Source organism: Electrophorus electricus, chromosome 1, assembly GCF_041902795.1.
Source record: "Electrophorus electricus isolate QZ-2024a chromosome 1, ASM4190279v1, whole genome shotgun sequence".
NCBI lineage: Eukaryota > Metazoa > Chordata > Actinopteri > Gymnotiformes > Gymnotidae > Electrophorus > Electrophorus electricus.
Window position 1 is genome coordinate 25017642 of NC_137497.1, and position 15891 is coordinate 25033532.

A 15891-nucleotide genomic window follows, 5' to 3' on the forward strand; every position below is an offset into this window, starting at 1 on the left:
CTTTATCTTTATTTAGTCTTCTTTATATTTAATAAAATTTTTATTAAAATTAATTAAATTTATAAATCCTGAGGGTTGTTTTTAATAATTCATTTTGCGCAGCACAGCATAAACAATATCATCCAATTTTTTTAACATTTAAAAGGATTGTAAACATATTTATTGCATTGCTGCTATTCATGAGAACTGTACTGTATAACTCACTGTGGATATGTGGCTCGTCGTACCTACTGTATAACTACAGTGTCTGTCTCACTCATAGACCCCATTCATAGTCAGCTGGCTAAGGCAGCATGAACACAGTGATCCTTTACTAATAATGTTGTAACCCTTTCTTCAGAACACTGAGAAGGTTCAGGCTGCTATAGGCCTGCCCCCGTAGTGAGAAACATAAAATTAATAAATTTAATTGGACAGATTTCCTGTCACTTTGCTAATAGACTTGCATTTCAGAAGCCTTTCATTAAAAGATCACCAGAATGGTCATGTAGACACAGACATAGAAGGCACAGATGTCCCTGCAGCCATACTAATGAGCAGTATCAGTCAGTTCTGCTCTTACTTAGAAATGCATCTTTGAGTAAGCAAGAATATTTAAGTAGCCTGAGTGAATGGTTGATAATTTTAGTTTTACTGTATTTATAGAGAGAGCATGATACCAGTTTCTCTTTACTGATCTGATACTGATGTCTTGCATTTGAATGTCATCTGATATCAATACCAATCTGATATTTTTTCATTAAAAGCCACTGTGGTACTGTGGTTCAGTTGTGTAGGGAATTATTTTTTGTGTGGGATGTATTATATATGCTGTATCATGCATGGATATGACAGATAAAATAAAAATAACATTCTAAATAATAAATATCAACTTATAAACACTATTTATTGCCTTGATATGAAACATTGGGTCATTTTCCTCTATAAATAATATTATTATAGACTAATATTGGGTCTAATATTTGGTTTAATTAGTTTGATTTGTTTTTCTTTCTACTTTCTGGACTTGCTTGACAATCTGATGAAGTTTTTGTTCATATATATGCAGAAATATAGAAATTTCTAAAGAGTTCCTAAACTTTCAAGCACCAGTGTAACATTTTAAACTCTCTTTTCTTAACATCTCTTTCAGGCTCTTTTCCTTCAGTAAAGGTAAATCTTCATGATGCTGCTACTCTCCCCTGCACTCAGACATGTTCTGGTCTGCTCACATGGACTGTGTCCCATAAACCACATGACATTCTGGCTTAGTGTAACCAGACATCCTGCCAGTCAGAGGAGGGATTTCACATGTCCCATGATCCGTACCTGAAGGGAGATCTCTCCCTCACCATCACTGATGCTGATTACACTAAAAGGTCCTTGTACACCTGCACCTGTAGTGGTAAAGACATCTGTGATGTGAGTCTACAGATAGAGGGTAAGTGTCCTCGATGGATTACCCAGTTATTGTTACTAAACCATTATTAATGTAGACAGAACTTTATTTATATGGAGTAAATAAGGTAGAACATAGAATTGTAAACTTCACAAACATCAGATATGTGGGGGAAAAACAGAAGGAGCTAAATGTTTATATCAGATTTGCAGTTCTGAGGTTACATGGTCAAATCAGTTGTATATTACATTGAAGTTTCTAATTGTTTTTTTTCCCACAGCCTGTAATGCTTCAGTTCAGATTAAGCTTGGTGAACCTCTGGTGCTGGATTTGCTCATATCAGAGTCAGTGGAGGTGATTTATACCAGCACAGGTGCAGCTGCTCCCTCTAGTGGACAGATCTGCACAGTGGCTGGACACTCACTGAAGTGTAAACCTGAATACACTCGGAGAGTGTCGCTCATCTCTGCTGTGGAGCTGCAAGGAACCACACCATCTGATAGTGGAGTTTACAGCATCAGAGACACTAAGCATGAAGAGATTATACAGACATACACAGTTACTGTGGAAGGTAAGTGTGGTTACTGTGATTTTAATGTCGCCTAGAATTACTATGTTGGGGAGGGGGTTGTGCATATTATCAGTAACTATGTTTACATGCACATCAGTGGTTCAGTATTAGTTTGACTATGAATGCTAGGATCGTGTAAACAGCGTGGACTGAGTGTCATAGTTTGAGGTCTTGGTCTTAGTTGAGGTCCTGTTTATCTAAGCATATCCCCAATAAGAGCATGTGGACCCGATTGATTTTCACTGGACTCTTTGTGGTGGATTCTCACATGGACACTCTTGGATCCAGCCACTGATGTTTTATGGCACTTGGTGTGATACCTGCTTACTCATACCAAAACAATCATGAGTTATTGAGTGATGAGTCAGGAAAATTGAAGTGTTGGTATTTGAAGGTGTTACAACCCTGTTTGTGTTATGGGTAGGGTTATTTGTGTTTGTTTACGTTTATGTTACATCCTGTGGCTCCTCCCCTTCATTGATGCTCCTTCTCCACCTGATCAAGTCTTCTGTCCTGTGCTGGAATTGTCCTGGGCTGCTGCCTCATTCTACCGCACGCATAAGGGGAAGCCCGGGAAGAAGCAACAGGCTGCGATTCATATCCACTGTTGCTGTGGCTGCTTGTGTTTGTTCAGTGAGCGTTGTTTGCCGATTGTTGTGGTTTTGGGCCTCTGCTTGTTGAATCATTCTGACTTATCGCTTCCCCTTTTTCTGGTCGTGTTCACTGTTGTAAATATTATTCTGTGTATAGTGTATTGTAGTAGTCCTGTGTGGATCGTAGTTGGGAAGTTTGGAGTTTGACACCTTTTTTATTTGCTCAGTTCTTTACTTCTGTTTTTTTTTTTTTTGGGAGTAGGGAGGGTTATTGTGCTTAATTTTGTTTGTGTTCAGTTGGGACAGTTGGTTGTTTTGGGCAGCAGGGCTTGATGGTTGGCATGTTTGCCTCTCAGCCTCCGAGTCCCTCTCTGGGTGGAGTTTCCGTGTTCTCCCTGAATCTGTGTAGATTTCCTCTGGGGTCCTCCCAAAAACATGGAGGTTAGGATGACTGGATACTATAAACTGTCCTGTATCAATGTGAGTTGTGCATGAATATAGATGTGTGTGTGTGTGTGTGTGTGTGTGTGTGTGTGTGTGTGTGTGTGTGTGTGTGTTCAGTGATGGTTGGTACTCTGTCCTGGTCTAAACCTCCTCCCCTTCCCCTACACCTGGTTCAGTCCCCCAGGGGTCTGTGGTTTCTGATAGAGAGAACACTGTGTGTAAATTTGCTGCTGCTTCTCATCTGTTTGTGAGTGATTTGAATGTTAAAGCTGATGTCTGCCTGCAAAGCGTCCTTGAGTTTGAGAAAGGCACTAAATAAATGTAACCAACTAAAATAATCATTTTTAATTCTAGTGTGGCTTATGTTTTTTTTTTAGTTTGGTTTTGTCTGCTCCTGATGTTCAACCCTTTACATACGACCCTCAATAAATCTACAAATACTTTACCCCCAATACCACTGTTCACTGTAGTAATTATGCTGTGTGTTAATATGTAAATTAATCCCACAATCCCTCTCGATCCTGTCATGTTCACTCTGATACATACACATATAATTATAACTCTGTATAAATAGTGGTTCATAATTTCTGACCATTTTTGTTTCTTTGTGTGTGTGTGTGTGTGTCTGTTGCAGAAGTCCAGCCATGTCCAGATCAGAGCTCAACAGTGACGGTGTTGACAGTGCTCCTGGCTCTGACGGGGGCGGGGCTTGTGGCAGCAGTGCTGGTGATTGTGCAACTGAGGAAAACAATTCAGGAGCTCCAGAAAGGAAGTACAGTGAATGGAACAGTAACCATGACAACAGAGGAGTTAATATGAATGGACTAAACCACTCAGTTGAAGAGCAGAGATGATCTCCCAATAATAACCAGGAGAGTCTGAGAGATGATAAATGATTTGGCTCTCTTGTATACACACACACACACACACACACACACACACATACACGTATGTACCCACACTGCCTTTCTCTGTACCATTCAGGGGTCAAAGATCAATGTATGTTCAGTCATACATGATCAGAGTTGTATGACGTTAGCACTCCTGAACTCACCTGGTAGAGCTGGTACAGCATCTCCAGAATCATGGTTTGATCCTCAGAGAGGACACATGCTGTCATACTGATGAATATGTATCAGTCACTATAAGAGCATCTGCACAGTAATGGAAAGATGTTTATGTAAGTATTACTGTGAGATCCTGTGATGTAATTTAATGCACATGTAAATACTTTTGTCAGCTCATGAAAAAATCAGCAATTTTGTCTGTATTTTTGAATAGTTTAAATAGTTTAGTTGCCATTTGTCAACATGTTTTATTTAAGAGTCTCCCTTATTGTTCAGGTTATATTTTCAAAACTTCTCCTTGTGGTCTTGGTGATTATGGTCAGTTGTTTTGGTTGGTTTTCCCAGTGCTATTATGCTGCATTCATTTCAAAGCGTTGTATTATGGAAACAGGTCTGCTTCATGTCATTTGGTTTTGAGCAAGGTTGACAGACCCTGTGGTGTTTATTGTTTCACCAGCTGGCTATTATTAAATGCAGCTGCTAGTTACCAGTGTCTGTAATCTGGCTCATGACAAGATCACTAGAGTTAGAGCTGAGAAACATATTGAAGGAAGATGAATCAACAGGCATTAAGTAATTATAAAGTAAAGATTGTAAACACTGAGTTGTATTTCTATCAGTATAATTTTCTTTATGAAGTGCAGATATGTACTTAACTACATTTATTTTATGAGTAATAAGATGGACATTTGATAAAGGGATTAATGAAAGGAGAGGAGAGGAGGAGTAAACAGACAAGTGCTGTTGGTATAATATGCAGTTTGGTGCTTGAGGTCCACTGTTGTGTCTCTCTGCCAAGCCTGGTGGCTGTAGCCTTAAAATTCAGGGAGATATAAAATATCAGTGCATTCATTTCTGAGTAATGATGGAGGGATGAAAATTTGATAGAAGGATTGCATACATGAGTGTGATTAAAATTAATGAAAGCTTGGAAGGGGTAGATAAACAAATGTTGTCAGTACAAAATGGAATTGGCTGCCAGGAGTTGCTTAATGTTTGTCTTTACAAAATTTATTTTTCATTCCTCTGTCAGTACTACAAACATGTTTTAAACTTTTCTCATGAATATTAATGAGGTGTTTATTCTCTGTGCCTCTGTAAATCCAAACGCTTCCCTTGCAGTGCCTTATGGGTAAAGACCTGTCATGTCTTTTTTATCTCTGGCATATAAGATGTCATGCTGTTTATTTTGAAATACAAGAAGAAATCATGTTTTATGGAACTTTTTGTTTAAATTTATTACTGTATTTTGATATCTGTTACATTGTTACCAAAATATAATCTTTTACATACATCTATGGTCTGTTTATCTTGAAACTGTCGATTACAGTCTGATTTGATATTTTTTATATTTTGAATAAGGAAATGTTAAGTCTCAGTTTGAACACAATTCATTACAGTAACAACAGACACAAAATGAATACTTTGCTTAATGATGTTTGAGGTGTTTTAAGTGTTTGATAATTTGGGGGTGTCTATGTGAAATAATTATTATTTTTAATTTTTAGCAAGTAAAAACAACACATTGAAAGAAAAAAAAATTGATCAGTGGATTTATGTTAGAGGACAAACTAAATAAATATGTAATGTTGCTTTAAAAATGTAAAGTTTTGATTTAAAACTCAATTATTGTATTGCAGAACCAAAGAAGTGATAAATGTTTCTCAGATTATGGCTGAGAAAACAAGATCAAATCCATCACAAACAAGGTGTGAAACAGGAGAGACCTGAGATTGTATGGACAGTGTTACATATCACTCACAGCGCATGACCAACCCTACACACACACACACATTCAGTAACAGTGTTACACATCACTCACAGCACATAACCAACTGTACACACACACACTCATTAACAGTGTTACATATCATGAGCATGTCCCACAGCAATGTGGTGCCAGAGTGGGGCAGCCCACCCACAAACACCACCGGCGAGTCCTGGCTGTAATGGTACTGAGTCTGGTTGTTGACCTTAACCATGACCGATACCTGCAGGGCAGGGATGTGCCAGCCATGGTGAGCACACACACCAGACACCTGCGTCACACAGACACTTCACTCAGTGATGTGGGCCCTGTGATTGGTAAGACCCACCAAAAGAAAACCTGTCAGTGACCATGATATACGCAAAGCAAACTGATCCTGAAAATTAGGAACCAACCCAACTTCCCCTGTTCTAACCTTCATCTTCATCTTTTTTCATTTCTAATGTTACAATATTTCCCAGCTGAATCTTTCAAAATTCAAAAATGAAGACAAACTATTTATACGTGTGATTTTAATTTAGAAAAGCAGAGTTTCAGTCCCTAATTACCTTAATATTAAAGAAAGACAAAGACCCTGGTAATTGTAGGCCAATCGCCTTAATAACTCTTGATTCTAAAATAGTGTCCAAGATTTTGGCAGATAGATTAGATGGAGTAATTGTGTCATTGATCCATAAGGACCAGGTCAGTTTTATTCAAAACAGAAATTCCTCTGATAATATTGGGTATGTTATTACTATAATGTGGGCGGTATCTGATGCCAGTATTCCTGTGGCTGAGATCTCTTTTGATGCTGAAAAGGCATTTGATTGTGTGTAGTGGGGGTACTTGTTTAAGGTGCTGGAGACTTTTGAATTTGGTGAAACTTAAGTGGATTAAAGTACTTTATATTAAACCTGACGCAGCAGGACACACTAATGGATATATTTCAGTTTACTTTAAGCTCTCCAGAGGAACTTCACAGGGATCTCCACTCTCACATTCTTTCCTGGTATCACAGTGTGAATATAAATTCATAAGTTGATGCTTTATTTGGGTGATACTTTATTTGTAACTGACCCAGTTAATTCAGTACCTGTGCTTCTTATAATTATTGAATCTTTTACTAAACTGTAAATTGGTCAAAATCAGAAGGCCTTTCCTTAACACAATATTGTCCTCTCTCATTTTTTCAAGCAGGCTGCTTCTAGTGACCCAAGCAAGGTATACAATACTTGGGTATCCTTTTCCTTCTTTTCCGGATATTGTAAAAGTATCAGGATTGCCAGGACACAGGTGAGTTTGGATCCAAACGCAAAAGACTTTTTTAGGATCGCAATATGGGTAGGGGCTGTGTGAGGAGTTGATAGAGTCTACGTCAGTCACCAGGAGATCTCAATGCAGGGAGTAGTCAATCCATTCCAGGGTAGGCAAAGTCCAGAGAGAGCCAAAGGGCTAGGAGTGAGGCGTAGTCTAAGGAGGACGCAGAGGTCATTAACCAGAAGAAACAACGGGAAGAAAACGCTCAGTATGCACACTGGGATGGCAATACTTCACAAAGTGGACTGGGAGAACAGGAGGCTTTACAGGAAGCAGATGGAGATAAACAGGTGTTTCCTATCAGTACTCAGGAGAGGGTGATCTGGGCCTGGTGTGGTAAGACTAGTGGGCTGGTAGAAGTCATTACAAAAAGAAAAGTTTGGTCTGGTACTCCAGAAAATAAAAGCAGATATTGGAAGATGGTCATCCCTAAATCAATCTGTTTAGAGGAAGATTAATATTCTTAAAATGAACTGTATGCAAATGTAATTATCTTCTACAGTCACTTCCACTCTGATATATTTTAAACAGTTTGATGTTCTGTGTAAGACATTCATTTGAAATGGGAAAATTCCCTGTATGCTTTTGGGAAAATTACAGCAAGCTGTTGTGAGTGGTGGTCTACTAAAACCTTTATTTTATTATTACACTTTTAGCTTTAGACATTTGGCTCACTGGATGCTCCAGTCTTAAAGGTCTCCCCCATGGTATGGAATTTACTATCAGCCCCACTGCCACCTTTACACTGTTTCTCAATAAAATGATTATGGTACAGTAGTTCAAACCCTGTGGTTTCAGATTTGCAAAACGTGTGGAATAAAGATGTGGAATAAAGCCATATATTTAAATATAATCCCTATTTGAATCCTCTAACATTTGGCTACACCCAAGGTTATGTATTGCAAAATCCCGTTATGTGAAAGGAGTGCGTTGATTGTGGTAAATTAGATATATATATCTAAGATAGAAGATATGTATGATATATAAAGTCTCATTAAAATCTTTCAACCAGATGGTGCAGATAATGAACTTGCCCAGATCACAAATGTAAAGATATTTGCAATTAAAACATCTGCTAACGGGAATTTTTGGCAAGGTCAAAATTATCCACAACAGGCAGAGTGGCTTTGTGAAATAAGTATGTTTACTAAATATTTATGGTAAGAAACATGAAGTATCTGTTTACTAAATATATATATGGTAATGGACATGAAGTATATGTTTTCTAGTGAGCATTATACATTTCTTAACAGACAACTTAAAATGATAAGTTTACTTGAAAGTGTGTCTTTTTTTGTTACAAGGAGGCTTAGCAGAATGTGGGGACGAGTCGTTTTAAACAGAAACATACATTTATTTGTACATATACAGACACCACATAGCTCGCAGGCTAACATATCCAAGCACTGACAAAACATGACACATAGACTTATATACACGCATACTAATGAAACAACAAGGAGCAGGTGTGGAACACAGGAAAAGTGTGGCCACACTGATGAACACACACACACACGGGAGATGTTTGAGGGGAGGGGTCATACCGTGACAGTTTGTAAATGACCTGTAGACATTTATAGATATTCGTGTATATTAAATAGTTTGAACATTTTAGTTTATTGGCTGCAAAAATACTACAGATAATTTATATATGGAATGTAAATAATTTATAAACTACAGCTGCTGTTTGTTACTGTTTAACAAATCATTTGTATGGCTACACTTTTTAATTATTTTAACTGGGGTTCACAGACTATTAGGAGCCAAGAGAGAGGTGGTGTGTGTGTGTGTGTGTGCATACATTTGCGTAAGAGACTTGTAGTGTGTGTGAGTGTGTGTGTGTGTGTGTGTGTGTCATTATGTGTGTGTTACAGAAAGATGTACTGTGTGTTTGTGAGTGAGTGGCATAGCGTGTATGACAGAGAGAGGTGTGTAGCGTGCATGTGTGAGAAAGAAGTAAAGTGTGAGAGAGGTGTGTCTGTATGTGTGTGAGAGAAAGATACAGGTGTATTTTAGGGTATTTTGTGTGTGTGTGTGTGTGTGTGTGTGAGAGAGCGCGAGAGAAAGGTGTTTTGTGTGTGTGTTCGTGTGTGTCTTTGTGTGTGTGTGAGAGAGAAAGAGACACACACACAAGGGTGTAGTGTGTGTGTGTGTGTGCGCATGTGTGAAGAGAGTGTATAGTGTATAGTGTGTTTGTGTGTGTGAAAGAAAGAGCAAAGTGTGTGTGTGTGTGTGTGGCAGAGAGAAAGAGAGAGGTGTGTGTGCGTGTGTAAGGAAATGTGTGTATTATGATGTCCACTAGTTATGTGTGTAGAGGAGTGTGTGTGAGAGATAGGGGTGTATTTTGTGTGTGTGTGTGTGTCTGTGTGTGTGTGTGAAAGCATGCAAGCGTGCAAGACTGCATGCAAGAAAGGTGTAGAGTGTGTGATGGAAAATATTATTCGATCATGTATTATCATGTGATTCATATGTAATGATTCATATATAATCATGTTAATCCTTTCCATCATATAATCCTATATGAATGGTTTAGTCTGCATACTCTGTCTCTGTATATTGTGTGAACAAACGACTGTTGGAATGTTGCTTTTTGACCTGCATGTGTTATGACCTGCAGGGGTCGTAAAGAGGGATTAGGCTTTTGTTGTCATACAAATGGTGTCTGTCCTTTGAAGTGTTCTGGCATATGCAGGAATGTTCATCACCAAATGGAGCAGGGAATGCGTAAACAAGATCACAGAGCACCCCTCCCTGGGGAGGGGGTTGAAGTTTAGATATAAGGAGTAGAGTCAGTCTACCCCTTTAGAGCTTTTGCTTCAGAGCATTAGCTCTCACACAGCTGTGTTTTGTGTGTCCTATTTTCTTTATTAAATTACTCTCTTAATCACGTCTGACTTGCTGTTTGTTCAAAATTCCACAAGTGCGTGTGTGTGTGTGTGAGAGAAAGAGCAAAGTGTGTGTGTGTATGTGACAGAGGTGTGTGTGTGTGTGTGTATTTTATACTCAGCAGGCATGTGTGTATTATGATGTTCACCAGTTGTGTGTTTGCCTGCAGACTCAGGTGTTCCTCCAGGACACAGGAGGCTATTCTACCTCACACACACACACTGAGGAGTCAGAATCCCAAACCCAAAATCCTGCAGAGGGGCTCAGTGAATGTGGAGTGGAGTGTGTGTAAGTGTGTGAGTGTGTGGGTGTGAGAGGAGACGCTGTAGAAGGACAGAGTGCCGGCGGGCCAGTCCAGATACACTCCTACTCTGTTGCAGCTGGAGGGGGCAGAGATGACAGTGTTCTTATTATTGTGCCAGACAGAGTAACTGTTGTCATAGCAGTACAGACTCCAGGACTTTACATTACGTCCAAACAAACAGTCATCACTGTCTCCTTTCCTCCTGATTCCTTTATATGTCACTGCTATAACAGCCCCTCCCCCACTCTACTCAACCTCCCAGTAACAGCGTCCAGTCAGACTCTCTCTACACACAATCTGCGGAAAGACATCAAATCTCTCTAGATGATCAGGATACGACTGCTGCTGCTTCACACGCATCACCTTTCTGTTCCCCTCAGACAGAGAGAGACGTGTGTGTGCTGTGTTTGGGTCCAGTGTGAGATCACACACATCTGTACACAAGAAGAGACATTAGAGGAGAGATCACAAATACTGTGTGTGTGTGTGTGTGTGTGTGTGTGTGTGTGTGTGTGTGTGTGTGTGTGTGTGTGTGTATGTGAGTGTGTGTGTGAGTGTGTGTGTGTGTGTGTGAGTGTGTGTGTGTGTGTGTGTGTGTGTGTGTACATTTACTTCTTACATTTTCTTAGTCCTGGTTTGATTCTGATCTCCCCTGAGTGCGCCACCCTAAAGAAACACACACACACACACACACACACACACACACACACACACACACAGATAATAGTTCTGTCTCTCTCTCTCTCTGTCTCACACAGAAAATAGTTCTGTCTCTCTCTCTCTTTCTCTCTCTCACACACAGATAATAGTTCTCTCTCTCTCTCTCTCTCTCTCTCTCACACACACAGATAATAGTTCTGTCGCTTTCTCTGACTCGCACAGATAATAGTTCTGTCTCTCTCTCCCTCACACATAGATAATAGTTCTGTCTCTCTCTCTCTCACACAGATAATAGTTCTGTCTCTCTCTCTCACACACAGATAATAGTTCTCTCTCTCTCTGTCTCACACAGATAATAGTTGTCTCTCTCTCTTTCTCACATAATAGTTCTGTCTCTCTCTCTCTCACACAGATAATAGTTGTCTCTCTCACACACACAGATAATAGTTCTCTCTCTCTCTCTGTCTCACACACAGACAATAGTTCTCTCTCTCTTTCTCACAAAGATAATAGTTCTGTCTCTCTCTCTCTCACACACAAACACACACAGATAATAGCTCTGTCTCTCTCACACACAGATAATAGTTCTGTCTCTCTCTCTTTCTGACAGATAATAGTTCTCTCTCTCTTTCACAAACACACAGATAATAGTTCTGTCTCTCTCTCTTTCTCTCTCTCACACAAACACACAGATAATAGTTCTGTCTCTCTCTCTCTGTCTCACACACAGATAATAGTTCTGTCTCTCTCTCTCTCTCTCTCTCTGTCTCTCTCTCTCTCGGTCTCACACATAATAGTTCTGTCTCTCTCTATGTCTCATGCACAGATAATAGTTCTGTCTCTCTCTCTCTGTCTCACGCACAAATAATAGTTCTGTCTCTCTCTCTCTCTGTCTCACACACACAGATAATAGTTCTGTGTCTCTCTCTGTCTCATACAGATAATAGTTCTGTCTCTCTCTCTTTCACACAGATAATAGTTCTGTCTCTCTGTCTCACACACACAGATAATAATTCTGTCTCTCTCTCTCTCTCACACAGATAATAGTTCTGTCTCTCTCTCTGTCTCACACACAGATAATAATTCTGTCTCTCTCTCTCTCACAGATAATAGTGCTGTCTCTCTCTCTGTCTCACACACAGATAATAGTTCTGTCTCTCTCTCTCTCTCCCTCTCTCACGCAGATAATAGTGCTGTCTCTCTCTCTCACACACACACACACACACACACACTATACTTCCCAGTTTAATACCTTTATGTATTTATCTAATTATTTATATTTTGCCATCCTTATTATTATTATTTATTTTCCTTTCTTTTCACATCTTTATATTATTATTTAATACCAAATTCAGTTCTTTTCAAGTTCTTTATAATAACAGAATTCTTAATTTCCTTAATTAAAGGTTCATTCATGTTTATTGTAATACTGTTTATATACTGCCAGTTCTGTTACTGCATTTGGTCATGCCAGTAAGGCTCACTGAATAGAAGAGAGAGAGAGAGAGAGAGAGAGAGAGAGAGAGAGAGAGATCGAGATCATATCTTAGGATAAGTCATTTAAATATTCTGAAAAATCTGTTTTCTCTCTCTCAAACACACATACAGTTCCGTCTCTCTCTCTCACACACACTCACACCCACACACAGAAATAGGGTTCTCTGACTCTGTCTCTCCTCTGAAAGGTCTGGACTTGTTGCACAGGTGGCATCCTATCACGCTACCACGCTGGAATGCACTGAGCTCCTAAGAGTGACCTATTCTTTCACAAATGTTAGTAGAAGCAGTCTGGATGCCTGGGTGCTTGGCTTTATACACCTGTGGCCATGGAAGAGATTGGAACACCTGCATTCAATGATTTGGATGGTGAGCGAATACTTTTGGCAATATAATGTATTATCTGTGTGTGTCAAAAACAGACAAGGAAACGTTTTAATACTCTAAGCTATTAGTGCTCTGTATTTCTCTCACTCTGTGTGTGTGTATAAAGTATTTAAATCATAGATTGAAAGTTCAAAAATTATTTAGATCAGACTGGAATTTCAGTTCAAATTTATCAATTAAAGGGATGAAGGTGTTTTTGGGGCTGGAAGTTATGATATACTGCAGTACAGCAGTTACTGCATATTACCACTAGAGGACAGTATTACGGTACATCGCCACTAGAGGGCCTTATTACTGCACATCACAACTAGAGGGCCGTATTACTGTACATCACCACTAGACGGCAGTATCACGGTACAGCGCCACTAGAGGGCAGTAATACTATACATCACCACTAGAGGGCAGGAATACTATACATCACCACTAGAGGGCAGTGTTACTGTACATCACCACTAGAGGGCAGTATTACTGCACATCACCACTAGAGGGCAGTGTTACTGCACATCACCACTAGAGGGCAGTGTTATTGTACATCATCACTAACACTGAACCTGAACACTCACTGTCAAGATTCATCATGATTGTTTTACAGATTTCTACAGTTGTTAACAAACATTTGTCAATTCTGGATTCACCTTTTCAGAACCCATCACACAGTTTGAACTGTAGTGATTTATATGGACTGAACTGTGCATCAGTTTTCATTACGTAATACATTTATATGTATTCTGATATTTGATTACACCTTTACATGTATTGCGATGGCTTACATCACTACTACAATTCACTATAAACACGCTCACAATAACAGCACACACTGTACTAGAATTCACTATAACACGCGCACAATAACAGCACAGTGTACAATTCATTATAACACACTCACAATAACAGCACACTGTATGACAGTATGACACTGTATGTATTTGAGAAATAAGACCATATGTGTGTCATATATGACACTGTATGTATTTGAGGAATAAGATCGTGTGTGTCATGTATGACACTATGTATTTGAGGAATAAGATCGTGTGTGTGTCTCATGTATAAAACTATATGTATTTGAGGAATAAGAACATGTGTGTCATGTATGACACTGTATGTATTCGAGTAATACTGAAGTATAAATTGGTCTGTTTTGTAGAAGTGGGTCAGAAGTATAAAGGACTGGCTGTTCCTCTCACATACATGAAAAGTATTAAAGTGACTGAACCTCATATCTGTGTCTGCTGTTATGGGTGATTATTTGACATATATGCACACCCAAATTCATGATGTTTCACTTGGATTTGTGCTTCTCAAATTTGGAGTGTGTGTTCACACCAAACACAGTGTGTTTAAGGGGATTTCTACATACCTGAGTGTGTCCAGTTTGCAGTGGGGATCCTCCAGTCTAGAAGAGAGCAGCTTCACTCCTGACTCTCCTGGGTGGTTGTACGTCAGATCCAGTTCTATCAGGTGGGAGGGGTTTGACCTCAGAGCTGAAGCCAGAGAAGAACAGCCTTTCTCTGTGACCAAACAACCAGACAGTCTGCAGAAAGGAGGGAAACAGGTAGAGAGAGACAGAGAGTGAGATGCACTTACAGAGCAGCCTGCATGGGGCAGCTAGAGGGAGGTTCCTCCACTCTCATCTCCAAGATGACGTCCTCCATGGCAGATGGCTTTATTCACTCTTCTCCAGATCGCTGCTGTCTGTTTATTTTAGCTCTTATTTTATTCAGCCCTTCAGAACTCTAGTGCACTACCTACATCAGAAGAACCCTAAAGCTGGACTTACACTGTGTGATTTCAGTGGTATTATAAGACTGTTACATGTCAAACTGTATGAGATGATGCCAGTAAAATCTTGGCAGAATTCTATATCTGGCTGTGATAACAGGAGTAAAAACACTGTCACATTTCTGAATCCTAAGCCATGCATACTTTTTTTTTGGAAGTTGCAAAGCTGATGCCAGATTTTCACAAGTGTTTTCTTTCACAAGAAGATACAACAGACATTACAATATACCTTACAGTAGATACAACAGATATCACAATATACCCTACAGTAGATAGAACAGACATTACAATATACCCTACAGCAGATACCACAGACATCACAATATACCATACAGCAGATACAACAGACAATACAATATAGCCTACAGTAGATACAACAGACAATACAATATACCCTACAGTAGATAGAACAGACATTACAATATACTCTACAGCAGATACAACAGACAATACAATATAGTCTACAGTAGATACAACAAATATTACAATGTAAGTCGCTCTAGATAAGAACATCTGCCAAATGCTGTAAAAGTAAATATAAATATAATGCACTAATTTTGTATAGACTGAATTTGCAGAGTAATCAGAAGAGTAAGTTTGGACAGATTTCACTCTACCATTTTTCATAAACTCCTATTAAAATAATAATACCTTTAGGTGAATTCATGTACTCATTTCATTCAGGTTGATTTTGGATATCTATTTCTCAGAAATGTCCCATAAAGCCAAGACAGTTCCATGACCACATAAGAGATTATGTGGTCATGGAACTGTCTTGGCTTTATGGGACATTTCTGAGAAATAGATATCCAAAATCAACCTGAATGAAATGAGTACATGAATTCACCTAAAGGTATTATTATTTTAATAGGAGTTTATGAAAAATGGTAGAGTGAAATCTGTCCAAACTTACTCTTCTGATTACTCTGCAAATTCAGTCTATACAAAATTAGTGCATTATTTCACCTAAAGGTAGTTTGACTTTAATATGCATTTATGAAGACATTGTACAGTGAAATGTGTCCAAACTTACTCTGCTAATAGTCAAGGGCTTCTACTCACATGTGGTAGTGGAACTGTTTTTGCATTTTGTTAAAATTCTGAAAAGTATGCAAAACTTCAATATAGATTTATTAATGATCTGGTGATGGCCAAGGGCCACCATTCAATTGGCAGTGGAATATTTCAGCCCTGGAGTTCCCCTGCCCTGCACGTTTGCCACATTTCACTAGTGATAACCCCTGTATCAGCTGGCAGT

The 15891-nt window shown here is 39.1% G+C and overlaps 1 pseudogene; it reads right to left on the minus strand.

Annotated features, from left to right (window-relative positions):
• Positions 1-10235: 10235 nt before the first annotated feature.
• On the minus strand, positions 10236-13430 carry LOC145659488 (stonustoxin subunit beta pseudogene; annotated as a pseudogene).
• Positions 13431-15891: the final 2461 nt, after the last annotated feature.